At 38.1% G+C, this 26,249-nt stretch overlaps 1 long non-coding RNA gene across 1 annotated transcript in view; it reads right to left on the bottom strand.

The window, feature by feature from the left end:
* Positions 1 to 16,527, bottom strand: part of LOC148129838 (uncharacterized) — a 443,985-nt gene extending 427,458 nt beyond the window's left edge. The window contains exon 1 of the long non-coding RNA XR_015750645.1: positions 16,409 to 16,527. This is a non-coding gene — a long non-coding RNA (uncharacterized LOC148129838). The remainder of the gene's footprint in view (positions 1 to 16,408) is intronic.
* Between the last annotated feature and the right edge of the window lie 9,722 nt (positions 16,528 to 26,249).

Here is a 26,249-nt window from a genome sequence, read left to right as displayed (position 1 = left end):
ACAAAGGAATAATATGCTTAATAAGGCATAGTAAGCTGGAAGTGATATCATGAGCTCAAGTGGAAGATAACATGGCTGAATCAGACTGTAAGCTGACTATAATAAGTGAACCCCTTCTTCTCTGAGGGGCTGTGAGAGAGAAGAGGGGGGTTGACTTATTCTTCAAAGTACCTGAGAGTAAGACAAGAAACAATGGGTGGAAGCTTGTTAAAGAGAGACCCAATTTGGAAATGAGGAGGAATTTCCTGACAGTGGAACAGCTTGCCTTTTAGAGTTGTGGGTGTTCCATTGCTAGAGATTTTCTAGAAAAGATTGGACAATCCTTTGTTTGGGATGGTATAAGATCTCCTGCCTTGGGCAGGGTGTTGGACTAGAAGACCTCCAAGGTTCCTTCCAACTTTATGAATCTATGAGATTAATTCTGTGAAACTATAAGTTGCTAGACCTATTAGTCTCATTCAAGCATTGAGTAGCAGAAGAAAAGAAGGTGGGAGGAAACTAAATCACTCTATTTGTGGTTAAGTATTATGATTATGGTATGGATTGTGTGTTTTTGGAAGACAGCACAGTATTGGTCAGATAGCATTGTTGGAAACACAGAAGCAGAATGTCAATATATTAATCTTCACCCAACATAGATTCCAGTGGTTCTTATTTAAAGCTGGGATGTCTCTGATCCTTGTGAAAATATTCTTTATGCATTATTTTTATTATTAAATGTATATGCCACCCACTTCACTATCCAAAGCAATTGTTTCAATATATATTGTCTGGTATATAGCTGTAAATATTTTGACTGACAATATAATTTGAGTTTGATTATGGAACAACAGGATTAAGTCAAATATTTCTATATATTCAAGGATTATGAGTCAACTCCATTTTGACTGAAGCAGGGCATTATAAATTACAGCTTATAATGCAGCCAGCCCTAGATTCTAGAACAACATCAAGAATACAACCCTTACACATTCCCGAAGAACATGACACAAAACATACTTGGAACAAAATCTATGAGAAGAAAAGTACTGATGCAAATATCAACAATTTCCTCTTTTTCATTCATTGGTTGTATCTTGAGCCATGGTGGCGCAGTGGTTAGAATCCAGTACTTCAAGCTACTTCTGCTGGCTACCGGCTGCCTGCAATTTGGCAGTTCAAATCTCACCAGGCTCAAGATTGAATCAGCCTTCCATCCTTCCTCAACTCAGATTGTTGGGGGCTGTAAAACACTTAGAGAGGGCTGTAGAGCACTGTGAAGCGGTATATAAGTGCTATTGCTATTGCTATCTTGGAAACTGTTATTTGTTGTCAAATTGTTGCCCAGTTATTGGGTAGAAGTGACCAAATACTACAGTGCTCGGCTAGAGTGAGGATATGCTAACTGACTTATAGTTTACCACACCTGACATTCAATGTTAGGCCCATGTAGATTTTTGGCAGGTGCTCTAGTAGAAAAGCCAAACAGTTACCAAATCTCTGGGGAAGATGCAGGTGCTGAATGGATGCTAAGCGTCCTTCAGCTGGAAACTCACTCTTTCAAGGTTAAAAGTGATTGTCATGCATATCCAATATGTATGGCTGAGCTGTCTAACTAGAAGCAATGAAGAAATAAAGATTGCTTTTATCCATCTGGGTGCATCATGAATAGTGAAATGAGCTGGATGCTCCCTTTCAGCCACCGAAGAGCATGATCTAGAGCAATTAGAATCAAATGAAGTCAGTTTTGCAGAGGAAAAAGGGCTAGAGGAATTTAGAGATTTTTTCCTTGGTTGAATTAGGAAATTCTATTTTGCAAGCACCATTTGTTGTAGACCTCTTTCAATCTAGGTCACATAACATGAATTATAAGTCCATGATCTCCAGAGCTTTGGCTACTGAGCATAACTGGAAGGTTGAAAACATGTTATGGGAATTCTTAGAATGTCCATCTTAGCATTGGGATCAGCTTGGAAAAAATTACACAGATGCCCATATGCCTAGGTTACTCAGCATAAAACTTTATTACATTTTATCTCATGATGTGAAAACAGACTATTGGGCTAGAGAAGCCAAGATTTATACAGTCACATTTAAATGAACCCAGACATGATTTAAGGAGAAAACATCTAGGAGAAGTTTCACCCCCAATGCTCTGTGTGTGCATGCGTGTTGTGTGCCTTTTTCCTCCCACTCCATGTGTCAAATGTCACATCTCCTCTCTCTTCTGAAGCCCTTTTCCTAATTAAAAAGAAAATTGTCTGCTGTCATTTTTTTTTAAAGGCAAGACAAAAGAATGCAAGATATATTGAAATAAGTGCCTATTGCTAAAATGAAAAGCTCTTCCATAATTGAAAGGTGCGAGTTGACATGACTCTGCAAGCACACAAAGGGAAGGGCAAAAAGAAAGACAAAGGAAAGCAATATTCATTAAGGCTGCTCTGTCTTAAACGGCACCTCCACAATAACAGTATTTGGAAGAACTGGCATTTTTCCATTATGAGGTTGGGTTAGTTCATCAGAGATTTCCACTTTCTTTTCTATGTTTCCTTGAAACTTGGCTGGGAGGTGGGCAACTTGGGTTGGATAGCTTTGGGACCTCAAAACCTTTTGTCGAGTTTCTTTAACACTTTATGCATTATTGTACTCTTAACCCCTTTGTGTGTTTCTATAATTCACAGAATATAAATAAAGTCCAATCAATCAATGACAGCTAATCCTAATAGATAAACGTGTCCAGGATTCTAACCTTGGAATTTATATATGTTTAGATAATTTTATTAGATTCCTTGGCTAACCATGGAGACCTATGAAAAGGTAAAATCAGAAGTTATTGAGGAATAGATCTGAAAGAGATTTACCTGGCTTGAATTTAATTATTAACCATTTCAATCTTGGGTTCCATGCATGAGTATCCCTTTGCATTAAATAATTTCTGTACATATAAAAAGTATGTCTTGGGGAGAACAGTAGGAATTTACATTCTCACAAGCATATTTTATTATATTGGGGTAAACTGAAATATAATATTCTCCATTCTGAAGTATGAAGTGGAATGGCTCATTGTCATTTTATCTGCCAGTAATGCATTGTATCTATTTATATACTTCCATTCTTCCTTTCATTGCAAAAAGCCCCACACAAACTGTTTTTGCAGCAATGAGAACAATACAGAAAAAGAATTCCATGCTAAACTGATAACATGAGATTTATAGACCAGTAAGAGAATAGCAAAAGGCAAAACTTGACTCTTTTACATGAATATTAAAGGATTCTAAAATGTGGAAGAACATGAGGGATCAGATCTGCTACGTGGAAAAAAATACATAAAAATAATACTAAAAAAAATAGCATGGACAAAATTGGATTACTTTCATATTGGCAAGAAACAAAATCATTAAAAGTTGAGTTGGCTGGAAGAAGTCCTTGCTTTTACCTTCATGCAATTAGCAATAATATGTTTCTTTGTATACAACTTTCAGGAACCATCTGAATGGTTTCATGGTTATGGTACCAGACTAGAAAAATGAGAGGCCATGAGTTCTAGTCCCATTTCAATCTTGAGGCCAGCTGGCTGACTTGGGCCAGTCACTTTCTCTGAACTTGCAAAGCCAGGTTGGTCTAGAATTAAGATGCTAGACTAGGAGCAAGAGAGACCCAAATTCTGGTGCCCTCTAAATTACAGATACTCAGGGGTGACCTTCAAATAGCTACCTTCTCTTAGCCTTAGGAAGGAACAATGGCAAACCACTTCTGAAAATCTTGCCAAGAAAATTGCAGAGGCTAATCCTGGCAGTTTCTAGGAGTCAAGACTGACTCGAAGGTGCCTATACAAAGAAACCTAAACAAACTTTCAGAAATATAGTTTTCTTTATGCAACAATTCACAGTGTGGTGTGAAGTCTATACCACTTTTCCCTTATATCCTTATTTTGTGAGAGTCCTTTCCAAGTGTATGTTGATATTGGTTGAGTTGGGAACAATAGATGTTATAAGATGTCATATGTTACTCTGGTTCGTGTATTGCTGGTTCTATATTACTGGACCAGAACATGAAGAAAGAAATACCTGGTATTCTTCTTTTAAATCCTAGTTTGATTATTTTCTCCATCAGTATTTCAAAGTTAGGGACAGAGAAATCAAAACTAGTCAATTTCTCCTCCACACGTAATTTTTCAGGTTGTTTGAAGAAGATTATAAATTCAATGCTACTTCATCTCCATTCTGAAACAGCTCCACTGATTGCTTGGATGCTTTCCAAGCCCAAATCAAGGGTTTGACTTTGATATACAAAGTTAAGGAAAATCCAATTACTTATATAATAGGACTACAAAGTGCCTATAGAACTGAGGCAGGACATTCCCAAATGCAATTTTTAAATTATTTTTATTACAGTTTATTTGGGCTCTTTGAAAAGATTTAGAGCTTTCCCTCCCTTTTTAATGCTAAGTCTCCTAAAGTTACTTTGGAGGAGTTGGTATATAAAATAAAGTAAATAAAAGTAACTTAAAGAAAATAAATATTTTTAAATGGAGATTACATAGAAATAAAACTCAATTTGATAATTTTCAGATAAGATACTACGGACCCCTCACATCCTGGACATAAACTGTTTCAACTGCTTCCCTCAGGGTGCCACTGTCGGGCATTGCATGGCAAAACAACTAGATACAAAAACAGTTTTCCCAACTCATGCCATGACTCTACTTAATACCTAATTCCCACAGGAATATCTTATGTCTATGAATATTTACCCATGTACTAGGGCTGTATTACTATTATCCTTGCCATCTTTCCTACTGCCTTCTCCTATTGGTATCTTCAAATTATATTACTTTGCTGTTCGTATGTACACTGAGAGTTTATGTACCAGAGACAAAATCCTTGTGTGTCCAATCCACTTGGCCAATAAAGTGCTCTATTCTTAAAAAAAATTACAGTTAAAATGAATGCCTTCATTATGGGTCAAAGAAACATCACTGCATAGCTTCTTTCCCGCCTTCCTCTCAACCTTTTGATAACTAGGATTAATCCCACCTCCTTTAGCAGAGCTTTACAGTGAAAAGTTGATGTACTATTTATTGATTTACAAGCAATCTTTCCTTCTGCACTGTTTTTCCACATGCCACTTTCTCGTAATTTTTGTTTTAAATGAGCATACAAATCTAATCACTACAATATTCATGAAAAAAGGCCCCCCTGTGAGAAGCAATCTTGTTTTCATATGTTGAAGCTTAAGCTGCAAAGCAACTCCATGGGACCCAATAAAAGAGCAAGTATTAGTGAATGGCTTTAAGTCAATATTTGGCTAGGGAACATGCAGCACCCCTCATCCCTGTACACTCCCTATTTTTGTCAATATTTGGAATCTGAAATTACAGAATAAAAGACTTGTACCTTGAGCTGTTAGATAAATAGAACTTCAATTAATTCAACGAGGCTGACACAATTTATGCAGGCAGATGACTTGGCTCTATATTATTGTTCATTGTCGTTATCAAATTTGATTCAGGTTCCTGTTCTTTTGAGCACAATAAACAGAGAAGGTCATCAGTTGCATTGATCTAAGGTTAAAGCTCTTTCATTAAATATTCCATTCATGCAGCTTGATTAAAAAGTGTTTCGGCTTTGAATTCAGCACAGGAAATAAACTTTGTTGAAGCAATTAAACTTTTTGAGGGAGAAGCAGCATATGTTAAAGAACAAAACGGAATTGTTTGTATGAGAGAAAAGCAGGAAGAAACTTATTTTTCCCCTTCCCCTCCAAGTAATTAGTTGAAATAACAAATGCCCAGTTCTGTTCAATTTCCCCCTTTGTTGATCATCTTTATATTAGAAAGGAGGCGAATACTGTAGGTGCAGACATTTTTAAGAAGTTCAAAAATTATTACTTTTAGAAAGCAGTGGCATTTCCCTCATTTCTCATCCAAGAAACTCCTTCAGTTCTGAACTGAAGGAGTTTCTTGAATGAGAAGAGAAACATCTTCAAGGAAAAACAAAGGAAGTCCAACTTCAGAGGATAATTAGGACTGCAGAAAAAACAATTACCTGCCTTCCATCGAGACCTGTATACTGCATGAGTCAAAAAGAGGGCTGGGAAAATATTTACAGACCTCTCACATCCTGAACATAAACTGTTTCAACTCCTTCCCTCAAAACGACACTATGGAGCACTGCACACCAGAACAACTAGAGTCTAGACACAAGGACAGTTTCCCCCCGAAAACCATCACTGTGCTAAACAAATAATTGCCTCAACACTGTTCAACTATTACAAAGTTTGCACTATTATTACTGTTAATCTTCTCATCACTGCTTATCACACACCCCCTCCCACTTGTGAGTGTAGGACTGTAACTTTGTCACTTGTATACTTATGATTTATACTGACTGTTTCCTAATATGATTGATTGCTTATTGTACCCTATGGCTATCATTAAGTGTCGTACCTGATGATTCTTGACTCTTGATGAATGTATCTTTTCTTTTATGTATACTGAGAGTATTTACACCAAGACAAATTCCTTGTGTGTCCAATCACACTTAGCCAATAAAGTATTCTATTCTATTCTATTCTATTCTATTCTATTCTATTCTATTCTATTCTATTCTGTTCTGTTCTGTTCTATTCTATTCTATTCTATTCTATTCTCTATTCTATTTCTATATTATCCTATATTCTATTCTATTCTATTCTATTCTATTCTATTCTATTCTATTCTATTCTATTCTATTCTATTCTATTTCTATATTATCCTATATTCTATTCTATTCTATTCTATTCTGTTCTGTTCTGTTCTGTTCTGTTCTGTTCTGTTCTGTTCTATTCTATTCTATTCTATTCTATTCTGTTCTGTTCTGTTCTGTTCTGTTCTGTTCTGTTCTATTCTATTCTATTCTATTCTATTCTATTCTATTCCTATATTATCCTATATCCTATCCTATCCTATCCTATCCTATCCTATCCTATCCTATCCTATCCTATTCTATTCTATTCTATTCTATTCTATTCTATTCTATTCTATTCTATTCTATTCTATTCTATTTTGAAAAAGCACCTTTGAGATAACCATGACCTGGATGACTGAGAGTCTCCCTAGACATCATGCTTGATTATTTTCATTTTGTGGGATCAGCAAGATGACCAGACTCCAAAAGGAACCTTAGTCTCACTTCCCCAACTGCACATACATGCAAATACTTGATACTGATAATTTCTGGGAAGCATAAATGTTTTAAGACTTGTCTTGTTGAAAGTTGAAAAGAATTCTGGAAGTCACAATTAAATCATTGGTTGTGCATAAAGCAGCCAATAAATGTTTACACCAAATCAGAAGACAGATCTAAGCCATGACCTCAACTAGCAATGCCTATTAAGGCTCTTAACTCTGTTTCAGATTTTGAAGGGGGGAATTCAGAGCATGATATGAAAAAAGGCGATGTGAGAAACTGTCCAGTGACATTTGGGTCTGGGAAACACCCTTGCCTTCCACTAATTTTTTCTGAGATTCTGTTTAGCAAGTGGCAATTTAAAAAGACACACCTCAATTAGCTGATTTGTTCTATGTTCAATAAATCTAGTCAAAATTCATGTCTGCTGTATATACCTGTATATCTAATAGTTGCAACATTTATTTCAGAATGAGAAGCCCAATAGCATAGTTGAATCATATTTGAAATGAATTCATCACCTTGAAATGAATTCATAATGATAAGAAAATGTTGCTTTTTGATAACTTTATTTTTATCTCTATATTTGTGACATTCCAAAACATTATCCTCTTTCTTCTTCCTTCCTTCCTTCCTTCCTTCCTTCCTTCCTTCCTTCCTTCCTTCCTTCCTTCCTTCCTTCCTTCCTTCCTTCCTTCCTTCCCTCCCCCTCCCTTCCCTTCCCTTCCTTCCCTTCCCTTCCCTTCCTTCCCTTCCTTCCTCCCTCTTCCTTCCTTCCTTCCTTCCTTTCTTCCTTCCTTTCTTTCTTTCTTTCTTTCTTTCTTTCTTTCTTTCTTTCTTTCTTTCTTTCTTTCTTTCTTTCTTTCTTTCTTTTCAAAAGTCATCTCCTGATCCTTACCTCTTATATACTCAACACAACATAGTGACTACATTATCCTAAAACATTGGGTTTAAATAGTGATGGTTGTCAAAAGTAGGATGAAAAAACTAACGACTTATGTGGTGGCATTCATTACTTTCCTCACAATGATTTGAAACAACATAATTTTTGTAGACATTGTGAAAAAAATAACATAGTTGACAGTAGTGTGAGAAGGCTTGGAACTTATTTATCTATTTAGCTGGCAAGTTTAGGTACCACTCATCTCACACTCTGGAATGCACTGCATAAGCTAATAAGGTCCATTTTTGTTAAAAATGAGAGATAAGATATAAGATATTTTCTTTATATTGTATTTAATGTTTCAGGAATACCAAAATTATTTCAATTATTATTCATGATGGGGTCTGATCTCTCATGTTGTCTACTCATGAATACTGATTTATATATTTTAATATAAAGTTTTATTGCTTTTATATTTGAATATTGAAATATATTCCATGCTACTTGGTATAGAAAGATAAATTAAACATTCTCCCTTGATTATCAAACAATGCAGTTGCTTATCAAATTCCTAAAATTTTTGATTTGAATTTGGGCAGGCTTGATAATAATTATCTTAAAACTATTCTAAATATCCCTAATGATATTCAGAAAGAATTAAACAAAAACTCACTTTGGGGTCACTTCAGTCTGTTTTTAAAAACCATTTAACTGAATCATGTGGTACTGAAAGCAGTATTTGTTTGTTTAGTATTTATTTGCTAAAAATTGCATCATTTTGCTTAATGATCTGGGAGCCCTAAATGGTCTTCATGATGTGGTTCATTCACCCTGGGCCTAGTGTAGTCTAAGTTCTGGTTCTCTTCATTTTAATGCTGTTCCTGGAAGCTAGTGTTACTTAGGACAAGGGAGAAGTTAGTTTGGAATGCTATATGTAGAATTCCGCAATTAATGTCCCATTTATTAGGCCTAGATTATATCTGTCTGTCTGTTTCTCTATCATCTATCTATCTATCCATCCATCCATCCATCCATCCATCCATCCATCCATCCATCCATCCATCCATCCATCCATCTATCATCCATCTATCTATCTATCTATCTATCTATCTATCTATCTATCTATCTATCTATCTATCTATCTATCTATCTATCTATCTATCTATCTATCTACTCTCTCTCTCTCATCTACCTACCTACCTACCTACCTATCTGCCTACCTATCCTCAATCTCACTAAAACATATAGTTTCCAGAGCATCCTCCTTAATTACTCACCTATTTCTTTCTCATATACTGTAAATTCTCACTGAAACCTCTCTCAAATATACCCCCCTTTTCAAAGCCCACAAAATGTTACGTTGTTTGAATATATAAGCATCGTTTATTATCTTGTGGCATCATTTCAACATGGATTCAATCACCCACTGAATTATATCAGTTACATCAAGATTGAACAACAGGAAAAAAAAAACCTAGAAAATAGGAAATGTTCAAAAAGCATCTTTTTTTTATGTGACAAACAATAAATGCCAGTTTGTTCACTGCAGCATTTCCTCTTGCCATATGGTTAGACAGCTTTCCTTAGAGAATTCTGTCTCTGTTATAAGGGGCATAAATTAAGATAGGAATTTGTCACTGTATTTATGAAGAACATTCAACCTTAGAGATGGGAGAAGACAATGTTCCCAATTTGGCACCCTACAGATGTGCTAAAATTACGACTCCCTCAGTGTGGTTGAGGCGGGGGGTTGACGATGCGCAGTAGCTGCAGGAATTCCAAGTGTTATAGACCAGAGGCAAGATACCAGCAAGGATAATAGATTTTAAAATTAAAATTGTATTTTAAATCAAAATCTAGTGCAAACTGATTAAAATGCCTCCATGTGCAAGAAGTCAGGGAGCAGGACAGAGTTCAAAAGTACTTTATTTCATACTCCCTAAACACAAAGTCTGATCTGCTAATGGTCAAGGCAAGTTGGCATCAGATAAGAGCTTGTTAGGGAGTTTTGCCATGTTTTACAACCTTTCTTGCCACAGTTGTGAGAAAAATCACAAGACACATCTAGACACGGTGGACAATATGAAAGAGCTTTATTATTAAGCGTTTGCAAAAGGGAATCCTGCTTATAGCAGAAGACATTTTCCCCAGGAAGGCTGGGGAATATGTACAGGTTCAAATATACAGTCTCTGCCCCTTTCCTGGGTTCACAACCTATCCAACTACGTATTTCCCTAAGCCACACCCATTGCATACCACCTGTTTCCCTTTCTTTAGACACTACCCTTGTTCTCATGGCATCTTCCTGCTATGTTCTTCTGAACACAATGGATCATTAACCAGTTCCATTCAGGTCAGAATGACCCTAGCATCTCTTACATTAATTCTCAAGCCAAAATAAAACCCCCCCATGTTCCAGCCAAAAACCTGACATTTACTTTAGAACAAAACATGTTACAAAACAGTACATATTTGTTAGGTACAGTTATATAACCAGTAATCATTGTAAAAAGGTCACATCTTGAACAAAAATGGAGTCCCTTTTGCTTTATACTTCTCAAGTGTAACTTGCAATATATATATATATATATATATATATATATATATATATATATATATATATATATATATATATATATATATATGTGTGTGTGTGTGTGTGTGTGTGTGTGTGTGTGTGTGTGTGTGTGTGTGTGTGCGTGTTTCTCAAATATATATATATTTGTTTTCTGAGGTTCTCGCGGGTATTTGTATGTGGATCTTTGGTTATTCGGGTTTTCTCCCGCGTAAGATTGGAAGTTTCTAGGCAACGTTTCGATGAAGTCTCATTCATCATCTTCAGGCTTCTGTCTTCAGCTCTGTGCTTCTCAGAGTGATGTGAGCTTGCAGCTGCTTCTTCCTTTTAACTGCTAGTGGGGTGTGACTTGATTGGTTGGGGGCTTGGCTGTGTTCTGATTGGGTGGGGGTGTGTTCTCATTGGTTGGGGGTTTGGCTGTGTTCTGATTGGTTGGGGGTTGGCCATGTTCTGATTGGCTGGAGGTGTGTTCTGTTCAGGTGGGGGCTTGGTTGTGCTCAGGTTGGTCTTAGTTACTGGGGATTTGAGCTGGTGAGCTGTGATCTTGCTGTTTGGCTTCGAGTTCGTGTGTGTGCTGCATCTTCATGGTGGGGATCAGTTCGCTTCATGTATGGCTCAGGGGGTTGAAGTGGGTAGTGATGCAGCTGCAGTGCGGCTTCTGGTCTGTGGTCGTGTCTCATCTTCTGTGTGGGTGTGAGTCTGCTTTTTCGTGGAAGTGTGGTGGTGGCATCTTGTGTGGCCCTCGTGGGTGTGGGTCTGGTGTCATTCATCATGTTAGGTACTCGTCTGTTCATGAGGCGGGTTTCCAAATGGCTGGTAAGCAGGAGGCTGAAGCTGAAGACACAAGCCTGAAGTTGACGAATAACCAAAGATCCACATACAAATACCTGCGAGAACATCCGAGATATATATATATATATATATATATATATATATATATATATATATATATATATATGTGTGTGTGTGTGTGTGTGTGTGTGTGTGTGTGTGTGTGTGTGTGTGTGTGTATATATATATATATATATATATATATATATATATATATATATATATATATATGTATATATGTATATATATATATATATATCTCATCACTCTGAGAAGCACAGAGCGGAAGACACAAGCCTGAAGATGATGAATGAGACTTCATCGAAGCGTTGCCTAGATACTTCCAATCTTACGCGGGAGAAAACCCGAATAACCAAAGATCCACATACAAATACCTCAGAGAACCTCAGAAAACATATATATATCGAACAAAGCTGAATGCCATACATACATACATACATACATACATACGTGCGTGCGTGCGTGCGTACGTATGTATGTATGTATGTATGTATATGTTTTCTTAAGTTTTTGCGGTACTTACATGTATGGTATTCAGCTTTGTTCGGGTATTTTCCCACATCATTGTAGTTGTGCTTTTAAAGTTGTAGCAGTTTCGGCAGAATCTCATCTGCCATCATCAGGCTTCTGTATAGTGTTCGTCTGTTTTCAGTTCGACTTTTACAGTTCGACTTTTACAGTTGTTTCAGTTTTAAATTTGGGGCTAGCCTACTGCTGTGCCAGAATGGTTTTTTCTTCATCCTGATTGGTTGGGAGTCTTGGTCTGTCTTTATTGGTCTTGGAGTTTGCTGTGTTCTGCTTGATTGGTGTTTCTAATATCTTCTGTCTGTTTTGTGGCTTTTTTTTTTCTTGATTGGCTGGCAACATTGTGTTCCTGTATTGGAGGCTTTTAGTGCAGCTTGGCTCCGAGTAAATGGACGGCTATCATTTGTTAGGAAGCTAGGTTTCATCTGGGTGCCTGGTTGGGGTGTGTTTGAGCTGGAGGTATCAGGGGGGATCTGTTTGTGCCCAGGTGTTTGCCTGGCTTGTGGTGTGGATATTTTTTTGTTTGTGAGTGCAGGCTTCCAAATAATTGACAGTCTGGTGGAATCATGTCTTCTATTCATGCTTTCAGGTCTTTTTTCAATCTCTTTTCAATTATTTGGGAAAATACCCAAGCAAAGCTGAATACCATACATGTAAGTACCCGTGAAAACTTAAGAAAACATACATACATACATACATATTTGTTTTCTTATATATATATACATGTATATGTTATTTCTACATATAGCACTTGTTAAATGAAATGTTGCAGTTGTAAACTTAGTAGCATGGCTGTTACGTGAATCTGGCTTCCCCATTAACCTTGGTGATCAGAAGGTCACCAAAGATGAACACATGACCCAGGACAGTGTGACGGTCATAAATATGAGTCAGTTGCCAAGTACCTGAATTTTGATCACATGGCCATCGAGATGCTGCAACAGTCCTAAGTGTGAAAAGTAGTCATAAGTCATTTTTTTCATTACTATTTTAACTTTGAACGATCACTAAATGAATAATTGCAAGTTGTTGTGGCCCGCCAGTGGAGTTGGCAGTAGACTTGGACAGTGAGGAAGTTGGGGAGGAACATGGGCCAGTCCTGGAGTCTGGGGAAGGCTCTGATGAGTGCTCTGCATCAGAGGCAGAGTTGGAGCCAGGGCTGTCTGACAGTTATCAGCTGCCTTCGGAGTTGGAGATCAGTGGGGCAGAAGAACAGCTGGAGCCTATTCCAAGTGTGCCCATGCGCAGAGCTTCCAGGAGAAGGTAACAGTTAAGGAACAAGGATCAACTTAGGAGTAAAGGCTCAGATGGTTGGTTAATGGCCTCTCCCATAGGAAATAAAGAGGAGCGAAAGGGGAGTGGTGTTTGCAGAAATCATTAGTTCAATTCTTTAGGGTGAAGATCTGTTCCTGACTTCTTCCCAAGTAATTGCTGCTACAGCATGGCATTTGGAAGATAGCGGCCTGGCAACTCTCCAAGCCTGATAAAGGTCTGTAGTTGTGAAATCTCATGAAAGACTGCTTGCTGGGACTTTGCAGGAAAGGAATTTCCTTTAACCTAAATAAAAGAGGTTTTATTGGGACGAGGAGTCTGCTTCATGATCTTGGAAAGCCTAGGTCAGAACACAAGTTGAAGACTATCTCTGTATGTATTCCACCTTAAGAATGTGCGCTACATTCATACAGTCTCTATTTAATTGATCCTAGTTAATAATAGTTTATCCATTCATGCAATTTTTCACGCTGTTGCCCAACTAACACAGTGATTCAAGTGAAACAATGCGGAAGAATGTTCTGAATGTATTCACAGTTCTGTTTATCACAAATCCACTTCATCATTCCCTCTCCTTTTTTTGGTTTTAGTTTGTTTTGCCATTTGCTGTGAATCATTGAAATTAAATTGTCTTAACCTCATTGTATTTATTCATCAATTGTTACATTTCTTTCCTCATAATTTAGGTTTTGATTGCAATCAAATCTTCATTGCTTTGCAGGAATATGTGGGGGGGAGACTCAAGAAGGCTAGCTGCTACTATATATAGCTTTTTGATTTCTGATTTTGTATTAGCTGATTTTTGTCATATGGGAAATGAATTTCTAGTGGACTGAAATTATGGATAGATTTTCAAGGGCCAGCATCTCTGCAAAACAAAATTTGAAGAATGCTGGTTTAGATAATGATGAGTTGGGCTAATAGTTGGACTTAGAAAGCAGGTTTTAAGTTTCTATAACTTCTTAATATACTAGGATGACAAGGAATCATCCTGGTATATTAAAGGTAACCTGGTACATACATCCTATGTAGTTAAAGGCCCTTAAAGAGGAAATTTAAAAAGCTCAACTCAACTAGCCATTTTTCTTTCTTAGAGAACTAATTTTGCCTGGTGTCATTCTCACCATAATTCCTTGCTTGCTTTTTTTTTTTTGAGGGCAGGGTTGTTTTTCCTTGCAGTACTCTGGTATCAGTTGCAGAGTCCATAAATGACATTTCTCAACTAAAATAGTGCCATTGAGAAGGAAAGTTTCTATTTTGGCATGAAAAAGGAACATGCAAAAGAAAAGTATGTGAAACGAAGTTTAGAAGCACGAAAAGGCAACCAATGAATGACAGATAATAATTAGTTCTCCTTTTTAACCACCCTTACTTCCTAATGCAGGTAGTCCTCAACTTACTGTACAAGCACAATTGAAACCAAATTTTATGTTGCTAAGTTAGACATTTGTTAAGTGAGTTTTGCCCCATTTTACAACCTTCATTGTCACAGTTGATAAGTAAATCACTGCTGTTGTTAAGTTAGTAACAGAGTTGTTAAGTAAATCTGGCTTCTCCATTGATTTTGCTTGGTAACAAAAGCTGATCACATGACTGTGGGCACACTGCAGTTGTCATAAAAAAGGCACAGTTGCAAAAAAATATATATCTTAATTTTGATCACGTGACCATGGGAATGCTGCTACACATAGTCATATGTGTGAAAATTGGTCCTAAGTCACTTTTTTTTTCTATGCCTTTCTAACTTTGGTAACTAAACAAACTGGTGTAAGTTGAGAACTACCTGCATTCAACAAGACTCTTCTTTCAATAATACAATGGAACCTCGGGTCGTGACTGTAATCCGTTCCAGGATTTTGGCTACAACCCGATATGGTCATGAATGAAAGCACGATTTTCTGCACATGTTCAGAGAAAACAAAAACAAAAAAATGGCTCCGAAGGAGAAATCGGCGGGGAAAGATTCTTATTTGGAGCGTTTGTGACCCAAGGTTCTACTGTGCATTAATTCATTCACAGTCTGTCTTTTAGAATGGGTATATCATGCTCCTTCAGAAAGAATCATCTCTCTCCTCAGTGCAGATCATTGAATATCTTCTTGTAGGCCTTAATTTCCAATAATTTCTTTACTATTCTAGTTTCCATTCTCCAAAGTTGTACTCCCAGCTGAGTTTGTTCTGCTTCATCCCTTATATATCCAATCTCATAAGTTGATCCACATAATTTATGTATATTTGTATTAAGCTATTAGCAAAAGCTGACACCACAGTAATAATGATAAGTTTCATGGTTGATTACTTAGAGGATCTTTTCATCATAAGGGCAGTTAATGACTTTTTTTCTTCCACATATGGGAAATTCTTCAGTGTTGGCAAGGTATCATTAAACTGCTGCATCTGCCATTATTAATTTTACTTACCGTTTGGGGAATAAAAAAAGGCTCACATGGGAAAGTATGATGGAGAATGAAAGTAATGTCCATTAATTTTCATAATCTTAGCAAACAAAGCTAAAAAAATTCAATAGGACTTAGATTTAAAAATAATAATGATAATAATTTAAATTAAATTTATACAAAGGTAATAGTTTCTATAATCAAGCTGACAAAATGTTCCAGACTTTGTGCCATCATTATAAATGTTTTGTTAAGATTCTTCATAGGAGATTGAATTCCATCTGCAACTGTATTTTTCCTTTGCTCAAATTAATCACTGAGAGGAATGTTTAACCTACTTTCTGTAAAAAGCACCATTCTTCCTTCTGATTTTTTTTTTTAATAAAGTGGAAGGAGATAAACTTATTTTTTAAAAATTTGGTTGAAAATCTTCTTGTAAAAAGAAAAAAAAACCCTCATAAAAGTCAAAATTGTAAACATTACAAGATCATTACAAGAACTATTGCTATCAGTCTCAAGAAAGAACAGAAAGTGAAAAATAGCAGCAGAGGCAACAGTGCAACAATATACAGCTGCGCCCATAAATCGCTTTTTCTAAAACAAAACCATGAAATAAAAAACCAAAGTTGCTTTTTAAATTGTTCCTCTTTATGTATTTACTGGATAAAAATTTCTTCCCAAGGGGGGGAGGGTTACAGAATAATGTGGTGATTATATAATCTGTGTGTGCATTTGTGATGGAGAATGTATTTACATACCGTATATACTCGAGTATAAGTCGACCCGAATATAAGCCGAGGCACCTAATTTTACCACAAAAACTGGGAAACTTATTGACTCGAATATAAGCCGAGGGTGGGAAATGCAGCAGCTACTGGTAAATTTCAAAAATAAAAATAATTAATTTGGGAAACGATTTCACTATCATGAAAGGTTTAATTGATTCACTAACCCAAAAGAAGAAGATGATGATGACAGTGGGAGGCAGGAGTCACTCTCTTCCCTCCCCTCGGAGGCCCCTGAGTCAGGAGTCGCTACCGCCGGCGCGCCCCAGTCCGCGTCGCCTCGGGAAGGAAAGGCAAAAGGAAGAGCCGTGGCAGTGCTTTGCAACGGCAGCAGCGGCACCGGAGGCTCAGGCTCAGTGGCTCCTGATTTTGCCCCACCCTTTCCAAGGCAACGTGGGACCGAGCTGCACCGGCGGCAGCAACTCCGACAGCCCCAGCCGGACACCTGAGCGGAGATGTAGGGAGAAGGCAAAGCGACGGAAGATCCTTCAGGGAAACTTAGGGGAGACTCACACTTGGTCCAGATGAGCCCCCTTCCCGCCCTAAGGAAGCAGAGGCAGCCAGCAAGGGCAGGCAAGCCCACTTCACGGACTCCGTCCGTCCTCGCTCCCACCCACCCACCCACCCAAAGCCATGAAGTCCCCCAATCGCGCAGCCCAGAATCGCCCTCCCCTCAGGGGCAGCAACAACGCCCGGTTTTTCCGAGACAAAGCTCTGCCATGCAATGAAAGCGCCCTGGCTCTAGGCTTGCGGGCTCAGAAAACAACGCGAGCCGAGGTCGCTTTGGCTCCGCTTCGGCTTCTCCAACATCCGGCGACGCCCTGTTCTATGTGCCGGGCCCGGCAAGTCCGAGCAGCCAGCGCGTGGAGCAGGCGGCACCAGAGATTGTTGGCTGCCTCTTTCGCAGCACGGAGGCCTCCCGGCTGGCCAGCTGCTCTCCTCCTTCTCTGCCGGTTTGTTCTGTGTGGCCGAGGAGGAGGAGACCGGCCGGCTGGTTGGGAGGCTTTCTGCGCCGAGGGAGGCGGCTGCTGGTTTCCGGCTTTGCTCCGCTTCTCCGATGGTCCGGCTCCGCCATGTTCTTTACTTGGGCAGCCGGGCGCCCGCAGCAGCGCCCGGCGGCAACAGGCAGTTCCACCCGGGCTCCGCTCAGGTGTCCGGCTGGGGCTGTCGGGAGTTGCTGCCGCCGGTGTGGCTCCAGTCCCGCGTCGCCTCGGGAAGGGAAAGGCAAAAAGGAACCTGCCGTTGCAAAGCCGCAAAGTGGGGCTTGCCTGCCCTTGCTGGCTGCCTCTGCTTCCTTAGGGGCGGGGAAGGGGCTCATCTGGACCAAGGGTGAGTCTCCCCCTCAGTTTCCCCTGAAGGATCTTCCGTCGCTTTTGCCTTCTCCCTACATCTTCCCTCTGTTAAAATTCCCCCCCACACACACACACACTTATTTTTAGGCGGATAGATTTCGTGTCTGAGCATTCTCACATGGCGGTGGGTCTTCCCCCCTAAAAACAGTTAAAAAAAAGAAAAAATATATCCTCATGCAAGAACTTTTCTGCTTCCGATTACCCCCATGCTTAAAAGTTGCAAAGGAAACACGGAAGCAGGGAAGCGCCTGCCCAGCTCCGGAGCTCCACACCATTTTTTTTCAGAGGGATCTGACTCGAGTATAAGCCGAGGGGGGTTTTTTCAGCACAAAAAATGGGCTGAAAAACTCAGCTTATACTCGAGTATATACGGTACATATGTATAGGAAAAAGGAGTCTCTACATTCGCCATCCACAGCCCCCTCTTGCTTCCTACCACACTCCAGGGATATGCCTGGTTGATGTGCTGCTACTGTTCACTCTATCCCAAAAGAAGCCTTTTGCACTGATTCAATTAGGAAGGAATAGAGTGGTAAACCTTCTCAGATTTTCTCAATAGCTTCGCCTAACAGGAAGTCGATGGTAAAGTCCTTTTAGAATGGGCTGATTCAGTAAAGGCATTCAAACCTCTTATTAGATTGATAAGAGACTAACCCATATGAAGAACAGCTGCAGGTTTTGGGTTTGGCTAGTCTAAAGAAAAGAAGAATTAGGGGTGATGTGATAGCAGTATTCCAGTATTTGAGGGGCTGCCACAAAGAAGAGGGGGTCAAATTATTCTACAAAGCACCAGAGGGCAGGACAAGAAACAATGGCAGGAAACTTGTCAAAGAGAGAAGCAATCTGGAATTAAGGAGAAACTTCCTAGCAGTGAGGACAATTAACCAGTGGAACAGCTTGCCTTCAGAAATTGTGGGTGCTCCATCACTGGAGTTGGACTGGAAGACCTCCAAGGTCACTTCCAGCTCCTACCCTACCCTACCCTACCCTACCCTATCCTATCCTATCCTACCCTACCCTACTCTAATCTACTAGATCTATATCACTATTCTCTCTCTCTCTCTCTCTCTCTCTCTCTCTCTCTCACACACACACACACACACACACACACCACACCACACCACACACATACACACATACACCCTAATATCTTTGCTATCATCTTTCTATATATTTTGAACAACTAATTGAGAGAGGTTTCTCTCAGCCAACTGCCCAGGTACACACACACACACACACACACACACACACACACACACAAACCTGAAGCAAATAAACTTGATAAAGGGCTGAAATAAAGACAATCAAATCTCTCATTGGCTCAGATTATTCCATAAAATAACTTGGAGAAGTCCCAACCTATATCTAGTTTTGATGTTCCTTAGATTAGACATATATTTCTCCAAATCCAATTCCCTGATCTTTCTTTATCCAGTTTTGTGCCAGTCGTAAGAAATTACTTTGTCCTCCTTTGTCAAGGAGGACAATCATAATGGAAGTCCCCTATCCTATTTTAAAGGCCAGTTTAGAGAGTCTTGGTTTTATCTGACCTTGGTTGCTTTCTTGAAGGTGTTTATTTACCCAACCAAATAACATCTTCAGTGCATAATGATGTTACCTAGTTTGGTAATGAAACATCTTCCAGAAACAGCCAAATTTAGGGAGTCCAGAATTATATGAATGCTGAGCTACAAATATTCTGCTTTCTTGGTAGCAACTTTCTTTTTCCAGATTAGTTCTTCAGCATTTGATATTCCCAGCTTTCAATATTCTCTTCCCACCATCTAAATTGACAGATTTAGGTTTTATTGACCTAAATCCACTCTTTCTCTCTTTTATGATTGAACTTTTCAAGAAGGGATTTGTCTCACCCACCATAGTGAGTGTTTGTGAGGAAAGCTCACCTTTTGGTGTAAAAGAGAGCTGACAGCAGCAGTTGTTTCTGGTTCAGGAGTCACTTGCGACTTGTGTACTATTTCACTTCTGAACATTCTCCCAACAGAAAATTTATTTTTTTTCTTTTCCTTTTACAGATGAATTTATTCCACAAAACATTCAGAAATATGTTTCTAAGACATTATAACATTATAACATTATTTCTATTAAATGGAATGGATAAAATGGCTTCCTTCTATTTTCTTGATCAAGATTTCTTGTTTTTGAACTTGATGAAACATCTGAAATTGCAGAAGTCACCATTTCCTGTAGAAGGGATCAACAGTGGAACACATTTTTTTCCCCTTTATGCATGGCAGGCTGACCTATCTACTGAATAGGTCAAACTTCTAGACAATCAAATGCAGTAAACTCCTGGGACATGTCCTCAACCTCTTCTTGTCATGTTTCCTCCTTATTTTTTTCCAGTTTCTTTTATTATCAAGGCATGAAAATCCTAGCTAGCTATAATCTTTATATATTCTCTTTATATATTCTCTTTATATATTCTAAATTATGTTGCTCATTTGTTGAGAGGATATGATGATTTACTTTACAAAGGTGATTATCCTTACTGAGCAGCTGAAATGCAAGAGTTGGAGAAAGAAAGGAAGAAAGAAAGAAAGAAAGAAAGAAAGAAAGAAAGAAAGAAAGAAAGAAAGGAAGGAAGGAAGGAAGGAAGGAAGGAAGGAAGGAAGGAAAAGGAAGGGAAGGAAGGGAAGGGAAGGAAGGAAGGAAGGAAAGGAAAGGAAAGGAAAGGAAAGGAAAGGAAAGGAAAGGAAAGGAAAGGAAAGGGAAGGGAAGGGAAGGGAAGGAAAAAAGAAAGAAAGAAAGAAAGAAAGAAAGAAAGAAAGAAAGAAAGAAAGAAAGAAAGAAAGAAAGAAAGAAAGAAAGAAAGAAAGAAAGGAAGGAAAGAAAGAAAGAAAGAAAGAAAGAAAGAAAGAAAGAAAGAAAGAAAGAAAGAAAGAAAGAAAGAAAGAAAGGGCATGAATAGCAAACAGCTTTACCTAGAACATAATTTCCAAATGTAATACTAGTTATACATATTTAAAGTTCAGTTAGGCATTAATGCATAGCATGTCATTGATCCATATGTCCAAGAAACATCAGCAAATAGTCCAATTATACTTTGAGCAGGTTAGACTTTTAAAGGTTTAATAAAAGGTGCAAACTCCTCAAATTACTTTTGGATTTTTGGAAAGGAAGGGAGCAGACTAGCCAGCCTTTCTTTCTGACTAATATTTATGTTCCTATAAATTCTTCTATAGATGTATTTCATCTATAGAAGAATACTCTGAAAGATATTCATGGCAGAATTCTTTTACATATTTTGCTTCGTCAGGTTGGTCACAGATATTGCATACATCTGTACATGAAGTTAGATCCTATTCTATTACTCTTTTTTTTGAGGGGGGGGGGAGAACTAAATAATGAATTAAGAAATAAAGACCGACATTTGGTCAAGTTGAAATTAGCTCTTTAATAACTACATGTCATAGAGAGAGATTTTATCTTGGACATTGATTAACACATTCATTTTATTTTTTTCTCAATGACTGACACATTCACTTTATTTTCTTGATTGTGGTACAGATGTGATTCTCTATGAATGATTTTTTTTCAATTTTTCAGGCACATAGGTAGCCTTACACTTTTCCCAGTACTATTTTGCAGATATGAAACTCATACACCATCAAGATTGCCTAGATTTATTTATTTTATTTATTTGATTTGTCAATTGCTTACAAGATAATAGGTATAAGTATATACATAGTTATGAATACATGAAATGGGTACATATAAGAAAAATAAAAGAAACAATAGGACAGGGATGGTAGGCACGTTGGTGCGCTTATGCACGCCCCCTACAGACCTCTTAGGAAAGGGATGAGGTCAATAGTAGAAAGTCTAAGGTTAAAGTTTTTGGGGTTTGGGGAAGAAACTACAGAGTCAGGTAGAGTATTCCAGATATTGACCACTCTGTTGCTGAAGTCATAGTTCCTGCAATCAAGTTTGGTGCAGTTAACCTTGAGTTTGTATCTATTGTGTGCTCTTGTGTTGTTATGGTTGAAGCTGAAGTATTCATTGACAGGTAAGTCATTGCAATGTATGATTTTATATACCATACTTAGATCAGACCGAAGACGGCATAATTCAAGGTTTTCTAGGTCTAGAATTTCAAGTCTGGTGGCATAAGGTATTCTGCAATGAGTAGAGGACTGGAGAACTCTTCTTGTGAAATATTTCTGGACTTTCTCAACTGTGCTAATATCAGATATGTAATGTGGGTTCCAGACTGATGAGCTATATTCAAATATTGGTCTAGCAAATGTTTTGTATGCTCTAGTTAGTAGTGTGATATTACCAGAGAAAAAGCTATGCAGGATTAGGTTAACAACTCTTAATGCCTTTTCAGCTATGTAGTTACAGTGGGCTCTAGCACTTAGATCATTAGAGGTGAGTATTCCAAGGTCCTTTACAGAGCTTGGACCATCAACAAGATCTTGACTATTCAGCGTGTATTTTATTTTCTGATTTTTTTTGCCAATATGTAAGACAGAGCATTTATTTGTTGAGATTTGAAGTTGCCATTTGTTTGACCATTCTGATACATAGTCAAGATCTTTTTGAAGGGTAGCAGTATTTTCTGTGGTATTGAACAGCTTTATATCATCAGCGAAAAGAACGCAGTTGCTCTTAATATGATCACAGAGGTCATTTATGTAGAGTATGAAGAGAGTTGTTCCTAGAACACTGCCTTGGGGGACACCACTATTGACAGGTACAGAATTTGATAGGACACTCCCAATTTTGACCATTTCTTGCCTGTTTGACAGGAATGCTTCTATCCAGTTATGCAGTAATCCAGAGATACCATAAGATTTTAGTTTTAGGAGTAGTTTGTCGTGTACCACTGAATCAAAGGCTTTACAGAAGTCTATGTAGATTGCGTCTATTGCTTTGCCCTGATCGAGTTGTGTAGTCCATATGTTTTTGCAGTGTAAGAGTTGCAGATTACAGGATAGTTCTTTCCTGAAACCAAATTGTTTATTGGAGAGTAGGTTGTTTGTCTCTAAGTGGAGGATGATGGATTGGTTAATAATTGATTCCATGACTTTACAGGTGATGCAGCATAAGGAGATTGGTCTGTAATTTTCAACTAGGCTGGGGTCTCCCTTTTTGAAGATGGGGATGCTACCACCAGAGGTGGTATTCAGCAGGTTCGGACCAATTTTGGAGAACCGGTAGCGAAAATTTTGATTAGTTCGGAGAATCAGCAAATACCACCTCTGACTGGCCCCATCTATTCTCTGCCTCCCGAGTTCCAGCTAATTGGCTGGGTCTTCTTTTGTTGCCCTGCACAGGAGAACAGAGCTGGAAAACAGGTTAGTGGGGTAGGGAAGGAATGGAGATTTTGCAGTATTTTTCCTCTACCATGCCCACCAAGCCACACCCACAGAACTAGTAGTAAAAAAGAATGAATCCCACCCACTGGCTACCACCTACTACAATCTAGACCTATCACTCTGGTCTCAAAAACAAAGATGTAAGCATGAAACTGATAAAAATGTTACTTTCAAATAAAAAACACAGGGAGCTAATAAATTGGAATTAGGCTCCATAATGTGCTCTCTCTCTCCCTCCCTGTCCCTCTCTCTGTCCCTCTCTCTGTCTCTCTAACCCCCTCTCTCTTCAAACAATACCCGTCAAGATCTCTACCTAGAGATTCTGCAGATCTGTTTCCTCAAGACTTCTAGTCTGTAGGCAGTTAAAAATAAATTATCCAAGAAGTCCTTGTACTAGCAGTAGGCTCTAAATCACAGATAATATTAGAAAATGAACTCAAGTCTTCAGTGGTTCTGAAAATGTCTTCATTTGGCTGTTGCCTAAAGCAGGAAAAAAAAGTATTATCAGCAATACTTGTTTATGTAATTTAATCAAGTATTCATATGATTGGTAATAATCAAGAATTGGCAAATGAGCAAAATGAAACAACCCCCAGGTGTTTTTTCCTTTCTTTTTATTTTTGTTACACCTTTATAATCTATATGACAATTACCAAAATGCTTGAATAAAAACCTCGGAGTATATTATCTTCAGAAAGGCAGCATCGTAGTCCAAACAGAGAATATGCTTTAAAAGTGATTTCATGGCTTAAAGTTCACCCAAAGTACTTTTAGCTTTAAGTCCAATTTAGAACTGTCAAGGGAAATATTTACAATAGTAATTTCAGATCATTATCTTAGCATTCCAATGCAAATAGCCCCAATTTAATTCATTACTGCTCACATTACATCTTTATTTTCCACCAACTGGTAGCTGACATTTTGCAAGCTACACGAAAGAAATGCAAATTAGGCCAATGCACACCCTTACACTTCCTAACATCTTCAGCACGGATTGCATTGCATTTCAGCTTAGTTAACAAGAAATATTCCAAGACTTTTGGTCTTTTGCTATTTCTGCCCAGGAACCTCACCTAAATGACTAGAGGCAGGGCAAGTAGCAAAAGGTGACTACAATCAGGTCCACAACATTATTCCTGTCATCTGTCTTCCAGTGTGATAGGTGTCTCAGCTTGCTCTAGCTGGCAGAGCAGAATGACCCCCTTTTTCTATCAGCCCACCCACTTTAATTTAGAAAATCTAAAGTGATCTCTGGAGTGGAATAGGATACACATTAATATGCAAATGAACTACAAGAAAGTTCAGATTTGCATTTAGACTGGACAAAGGAGGGGGGGAAATGGCTTTCCTGTGCTGTTTCCCCACACCGCCACAATTTTACAAATTACAGATCCCAGAAATGGTGCCAGGAGGAACTCTCATTAAAATTCATTCTCTAAAGGGTTTGATTAATCTCAGTATGCCTGGCATTATACAGCTTATTACAGGAGTACATTCGTTGTCTAGGTAAGGAAGGAAGTGGCAGAGAGAAAGACAGTCAAGCAAAAAAACACAAAAAACCAGGAGAGGTAAATACCAGGTTTTTTTAATGCTGTTTTGAAATCTGATTTCTGATTCTTAAAAAGGCCGTCCATCTCTTACTTTCTTAAACAAACTTGATAATTCTTTCAAATTTTCTCTTGATACCTCCTTGAGTTAATTTTATTGGCAGAGGTTACGGAAGACGTGCCTCTTCTATTATATACATTTTTTTTTTACATTCTGCAAGCTTCTATTCCTCACTGAAAAAGACCCACAGAAAGACTTTCTTCATTAAATACTTGGGCTTTATTTAATTAAAACGTGGGTTGGTTGCCTGTGACATGATTGTATAGTGAAAGAAGAGCACTACACTCACACAGGTGTACACTCTCACACTCAAACCTTGACCTATTCATAATTAAATAACACAATCAACTTGACCCTTGAAAATTCCATTGAACTTTCAATTGAATTGTGTTGAATTGAACCTCCCCCTCTGAATGCATAATTTCATTTTATATATTCTCAGAAGCCAAACAAAATGCCTGGACATGTCTAGTAGGTGCAAAGGCAACTGATCCTGCTTAGTGTTGATCTTTTCTTTCAATAAACACTCTGCTATGAATATTTTATACACATATATACACATATACTTATGTCATATATACGTATGTACACACACACACACACACACACACACACACACACACACTGAAGATACAGTATTCCTTAAGGAAAAAGTAAGAAAAACATTGAATGAATGAATTCTATATTTTAGCAAAACAAAACCCCAACCATCTAATAAAGAAAAAAGGCTGTGTTACAGCATCAAAAATCAATTTCAACTTCAATTCAGCAAGTTATAATTATAATTCCAGCAGCAACTGAATAATTTTCAGGTCTCAACAAACATTAAATTGCTTTATTTGAACCCAGACTTATTAATGGGCCAGTAACTAACTATTAGAGCTCAATATTATTTTCCTGCAAATTGAGTCAGAAATACTTCAAAGGTGATAGGCTTGAGTTCCAATTTCCAATAATTTATCCCAATTATACCAACAGTTTTTAGAAACAGCCTTCAAAGTGATTCAATTTGATTTAAGAATTCAGTTTGAAATGTCAAATCCACTGGTGTTTCCAATAAAATAAATGATATGAATTGAATCAAACATTCAAATTTAACTAATACTTACATATCGCTATATCTTTTACAAAGAACAATTGGAAAGCCATCTAGGCAATTTTATCACTTTAGGGCTAAAAAGATTAAAATTATATTACTTCAGCCATCAATGAATACTTCAGCTTCAACCATAACAACACAAGAGCAAACAATAGATACAAACTCAAGGTTAATCACACCAAACTTGATTGCAGGAAATACGACTTCAGCAACAGAGTGGTCAATGTCTGGAATACTCTACCAGACTCTGTGGTTTCTTCCCCAAACCCCAAAAACTTTAACCTTAGACTGTCTACTATTGACCTCACCCCTTCCCTAAGAGGTCTGTAGGGGGCATGTATAAGCGCACCAACGTGCCTACCGTCCCTGTCCTATTGTTTCTTTTATTTTTCTTATATGTATCCATGTATTCA

The sequence above is a fragment of the Notechis scutatus genome, chromosome 9 (genome assembly GCF_049901735.1).
Source record: "Notechis scutatus isolate UNSWTSFEM ecotype Mainland chromosome 9, rNotScu1.2, whole genome shotgun sequence".
NCBI classification, from domain to species: Eukaryota; Metazoa; Chordata; class Lepidosauria; order Squamata; family Elapidae; genus Notechis; species Notechis scutatus.
The sequence above is the reverse complement of the archived record's forward strand: the minus strand, read 5'-3'. Positions and strand labels throughout refer to the sequence as shown.